A 6000-nucleotide genomic window follows, 5' to 3' on the forward strand; every position below is an offset into this window, starting at 1 on the left:
CGAATACTTTTTTAGTGAAAAAATGTGTCTCTGGTTCTATTTTTAGCATCAAAGGCCCTTCCCATGATTTGAAGATTAGCTTTGAGCTTTGATATCATTGTAAAGGCCTAGGAAACTCTATAACTTTATATCCACCCAACTTAACCTCTCTTGGATAGAACATTTGAGACCAAGAGAGGTTCTATTTGGTTATCAAAGCTATGGCCATGAGTAAAGGGGTCCTAAAGATAGGTGCCAACCAACACTTGGACAAAATCATGCCTATTTTAAGGGGCCTATTTGTCAGTTTTGATGTCTAATACACTCAATAGCTTCCTCTATAGGAACATCTCCTATGATGGGAATTCTAAAGGGATGCATAATTGAAGTAGAACAATCAAATATAGGAAGAAGATGACCATGCAAAAAACAAAAAAAAAAATCCGAGAGCACTTTACACAAGGGAGATATGGGCACAAGAAGCAAGAAGGTAGACAAATTACTCAGAATGATAGAGCACTCACTTCCATTTATCCAAAACTTAGGTTCAATCTACAAGCCAATGGTCAGAATCTAGTTCTTTGAACAATGCGGCTCATAACATTGACAAACTAAGTGACCTGGGTAATTCAATTTTACAAGATTGAAAGCCATCGATTCCAATCTATTGAGGAAAGGCTCACATATAGAATTGTAAATAATAATTATAATTTTGGATCCCGGTTGGATCACATGTGGTTCCTTTTTGTTAGCTTAGTTGCTAACATTGCCCCCTTCCTAGTTTGTGTCATTTCATGACACAACAAAATGTAGGATGGCCTTTGGGCTAGTTGTCTTTGGTGAGGAGCTTCAAAGTTGGTTTGTAGTCGATATGATGGCATGCATGTTAGCCGTTCCTTGAGTTATGGCTTCTTTGGGGTGTACTTGCTAGTCCACAGACTGTTCCTATAAGGATTAGACTCCAAAGATCCAGAATTCAAAAGTAGTGCTTGTTTTCAACTTCAATTTAGCATAGTGATGCACAACATGTCTATAGACATAGGGGAATGTACATGACTTGTAAAAAGTGAAAATTGACACGTACAACCATTATCCAAATGTTCTTGATGTTGTACATAAAGTCATAGGTAACATGGAGCATGAAAAGGTGGTGTAAGGCCCCAAACTAGGATGACAAACTTGGGAAACGGGTTATGGACCCAAATAAGTTGAGATTTGATGAGGAGACTTTGAAAATAGGTGCCAACACTCTAGTGATGAAAACTTCCGCTCCTCCTAAACAATTCGTAGCGTGGTATTTTGGCAAAGGGAATTGGATATACATGCTATTACAAGGCTATTCAACAACTTGTGATATGTTTGGACCTGTTAATAAGAAGTTAGGGAATTGGATATACATGCTATTACAAGGCTATTCAACAACTTGTGATATGTTTGGACCTGTTAATAAGAAGTTAGGCATGGAATTGGATTTGAGGCTCTGAAGTTGGATGTCCTAGAGTTTTAGGGTAATTGTGTGATTCCAACTTTGTAAAAATTTCTATGCATAGATGTGAAGACCTTTTGGGAGTCACTAGTAATGAAAATTCTCCCATTTTGAAGAATAGACCAATATCAGAATACAGAGAAATCTTGCACGATTTCACTAATACTTATCCCACACATCCCCTATGGCATATAGAACACATACATGCGATCACAAGAAAATTTGAAAGTTGAAAATTTTCCCTTGGTAGCAGTCTTGATTTGACATCTTTGAAATTTGGGGTTACACTCTCTATGTACCATCTCTCTGTTCTTCTCTTTCTTTGTCTTCTCAACATGGTATCAGAGCATGGTTGCTTTTTATTCACAAAAACAGGGCATTTTTGGCCACCTGTGGCTTTGTGTAGTGCGCGCATGCGCAACAAAAATTTGCAAAACATAAAATCGTGATAACTTTCTTTTTGAGACTTTGATTTCAACATTTGAAGAGTCATTCTTAAGGTTTTGTGGCATTCCGGAGCTACTTGTCACATGACAAATTTTTCAAATTTTACACACAAAGAAGTTCATAACAAATCGGTAGCTATTTTCAATACGTTTTCAATCGAAACCATAAAAAGATAAGAGCTTTTATACTTTTGAATCCATTTGCATTAAGCTTCTTGTTAGGAAATCTTGTTTTGCTTTTCATGCATCGTATGCAATTCGGTTTGTATAAAAGAAATTAGATCAAGATTTACTTATATTGAAATTACATTGTATTCAAATAGATTTACATATTGATACATGTTAAGTTCTTGTTGCATTATTCTAGGATTTTCTTTTCATGTATCATATGCAATTCCATTTGTGTAAAAGAAAATATATCAAAAGTAAAGCATATTGAGTTTTTATCTTCTTCAAAGCGATTTACTTATTGGAAGAAGTGGATAAATTGATTGATATATATTTTCTTTTTATGCATATCATATATATTTCAATGCATGTGCATCAAATTAGATCAAAGTTATATAACTATAGATCTTTTTATTTTTGTTTTTCTTTTTAATTGCATACAATCTATGATAAAGATCAAATCATGATTTCATTTTATTGAATTTACTGAGAGTTGCATGATGCTAATGTTGAGAAATTATATTCATCATGTCATATTTCAAATAGAGATTTAATATATGACGTTTCATTCGGAGAAAAAATTTGTATCCATCATAGATATTGAAGGGTTATGATTTTGATGATTCTTAAAGGGTTATGATTGCAGATATTGAAGAACTAAAATTTTGATAATTTGTGTTACATTCAAAAATTGATGTTAAAAAATTATGTTTGGATAATTCTTTTTATTTTTTCTATGTGGTATCGAAGTGTTATATTTCAATGATTTATTTAGCTACATCTCAAACACTTACAATTCATATTATTTCTCTTCTCTGTGAATGTCAAACGATTATGATTCTGATGGTTTATCAAAGAGTTATATTTTATGATTTATATTCTCTTTTGATTGTAAACATCAACAATTATAATTGTGATGATTTCATTATCAGATTGAATGCTATCAATTTGTTTATGATGCCATATATAGCCTTCAATGGTCCGCTACTTATTAAGATAGCTAAATGCAATAGGAAAGAGTTTTTGAACCTAGTTGAGAAATTTTTTTGTAAGAACAAACACTAAAGACGCAAGGCCTTGGCAATGGGTGAAATGGGAGATGGTCGTGAGACCTATGGAGCAAGGCCGTAGGTTTTGGATCCTCAACCCTAGCACTCACATGAAGGCTCAATTTGCCAAGTTTGTGGTACCCATCGCTAAGAAAAACCATGATTGGGCTATTATAAGTATATGATGAACAACTCCAAAATACGCTCAGTGGAAAGGGCTTGAGGTGCACGACAAGTTGTTGGCCCCACAATGGGCCATCCTAAAACTTGGGGGTATGATAGGCGAGCTTAGAGTCATGATATCTTTGGAATCGGGAGAACTATCAAGGTACTTCCACAACTCTATATCTCAATGGTCCCCTTGGTTATCCAAGGCTGGAGGCGTCCTTCTCGCCCCTTTTTGGAGGGAAGTTGCCCAAAAGGTTAATGACAAAGGTATTAGGCTCATAGTGCGATGCTCAAAAGTGAAAATCCACAGTGTCGCTATTTTCTTTGTTGCATAGTGATGCTTATAGCGACGTCGATAGGGGTAAAAAATAAACCGAGAGTGCCAGAAACTCAGATCTCAGATCTGAGTTTTCATCTTCTCCCCCTCTCTCTCTCTTTCTTCCCACACACACACACACACACACTCTTTCTCTCTCTCTCTCTCTCTCTCTCTCTCACACACACACACACACACACACACACGCGCGCGCGCACACACACACACACACACATTGTGTCTTTGAGAGAGAGAGAGAGAGAGAGAGAGAGAGAGAGAGAGAGAGAGAGAGAGAGAGAGAGAGAGAGAGAGTACACATGCACAAACAAAAAACACATACATACACACACATGCATAAACAAAAAATGCATACACACACATTGAGAGAGGAAAAGAGAGAGATGGAGAAAGAGAGTAAAGAGAGAGAATGAGAGATAAAGTAAAGAGAGAGAATGAGAGAGAGAGAGAGAGAGAGAGAGAGAGAGAGAGAGAGAGAGAGAGAGAGAGAGAGAGAAAGCAAAGAGAGAGAGAGAGAGGGGGGGGGGGGGGGGGAGGGGAGAAAACAAAGAGAAAGAGAAAGAGGGGGAGAGAGAGAGAGAGAGAAAAAAAAAAACCAAAGAGAGAGGGAGGGGGGAGAAGACGAAAAGAGAGAGGTAAGGGGAGAAAACAAAGGGAGAGAGAGATAGATAAAAAAAGTAGAGAGAATAAGAATGAAATGTTATATTAAGATTTAGGGTTAGGTTAGATTTAAAATTACATTCAATTAAAATCAGGTTAGATTAAAATAAGATTAAGTTAGACTACATTTAACTTATATTTAAAATTTATGCTACATTCATAATTAGGTTAAACTTAAGATTTAAATTAGATTTAAATCTTTGAGTTAGATTTAGATTTATGCTAGATTTAGATTTACGTTAGATTTAAAATTAGGGCAAGATTTAAGATTAGCTAGGTTAGATTTAAGTTAGATTACATTTAGGTTTAGGATTTAAGATTGGATTAGATTTAGGTTTATGTTGAGTTTAAGATTAGATTAGATTTAGATTTAAGATTAAGACAATATTTAAGATTAGCTAGATGTCATTTAAGTTTAAGTTAGATTTAAGATTAAGACAATATTTAAGATTAGCTAGATGTCATTTAAGTTTAAGTTAGATTTAAGATTAGATTAGATTTAGGTTTATTTTGAGTTTAAGATTAGATTAGATTTAGATTTATGTTCGATTTAAGATTACATTAGATTAGATTAGATTTAGGTTAGATTTTAGGGCATGTCAATGAAGCTTTGCCCAAAGAGCAAACACTAGTTACACAACAATATCTATATTCCCATCAGAATTTGACACCTATTAACTCACACACTAACCATATTCAATTAGCCACGAATCACCATATGTTCAATTTGGTTAGATTTAAGATTAGATTTTGGATTTAGTTTTCGTATTAAAGTCTACCTTCAGGATTACGAGAAAAAATTTAGGGTTAGGCGAACGGTGATCCCTCTCTACCTCAGTCTCCATTGCACTACGAGTTTCATCCTTTTATAAGATACGTAGAGTGCACACGGGAGACAAATTCACAAGAACTTCATAGGAATCTCTCTACATAGGAATCCCTCCCCCTTTATGAGTCCTCTCTCTCTCTCTCTGTGTCTCTCTCTCTCTCTACACAAGAATCCCTCTCCCTATTATTTATAGTATAGATTATAACTTGTCTGTGTTTTCTTCTCCATTCAATATTAAGATTAAATGTTCGTGTGTTTAATGCAGGTATGGATGATGATGAGGTTCTTTCTTCTTTGTCACACCAGCAGAGGAGGTGGTACGAGGATCGTCATCGCTCTGGAGCATCATCACGTCGTTCTACTCCTCAGCGTCTCCCTCAGTTTTGGAGCATTCAGCGCGCTCTGAAGCTTTGGTGTCAATGAGACGATCTTCACACTCCTCTAGGCATCGACACTCTAGTGGTGACGGAGGCGGTTGTTGTGGGATACCGTCACTGATGCCTCGACATCACCTCATGCTCGATGAGGCTCTTTACCTTCCCCTTCTTTGCTTGCCACCACACTAGCCACGGCATAGCCATCTACGCCAGGTTTTGTGCGGCTATCGGTTGTTCCTGGCTACACACCACTACCTACTCCTCCGGGAGTCACCCCAGTCGACACTCCTCGCTTCGGGGCCCAGACTTCAGTGGAGACACCTGACCTCCGTACCCCCATTGAGACGCCGCTAGAGACCCCTGCCGAGACACCGAGGTTCACACGTCACACGCTAGAGGGCTTGCCATAATCAGTCGACATCAGTGACGGCATCATCTTGGATGATGAATGCAAAAAGGTGATCTCGCGCATGTGCGGTATTTGCCCTCAGGTGTTTAGACACT

Source organism: Adiantum capillus-veneris, chromosome 6 (genome assembly GCF_014529385.1).
Source record: "Adiantum capillus-veneris isolate H3 chromosome 6, ASM1452938v2, whole genome shotgun sequence".
Taxonomy (NCBI): Eukaryota; Viridiplantae; Streptophyta; class Polypodiopsida; order Polypodiales; family Pteridaceae; genus Adiantum; species Adiantum capillus-veneris.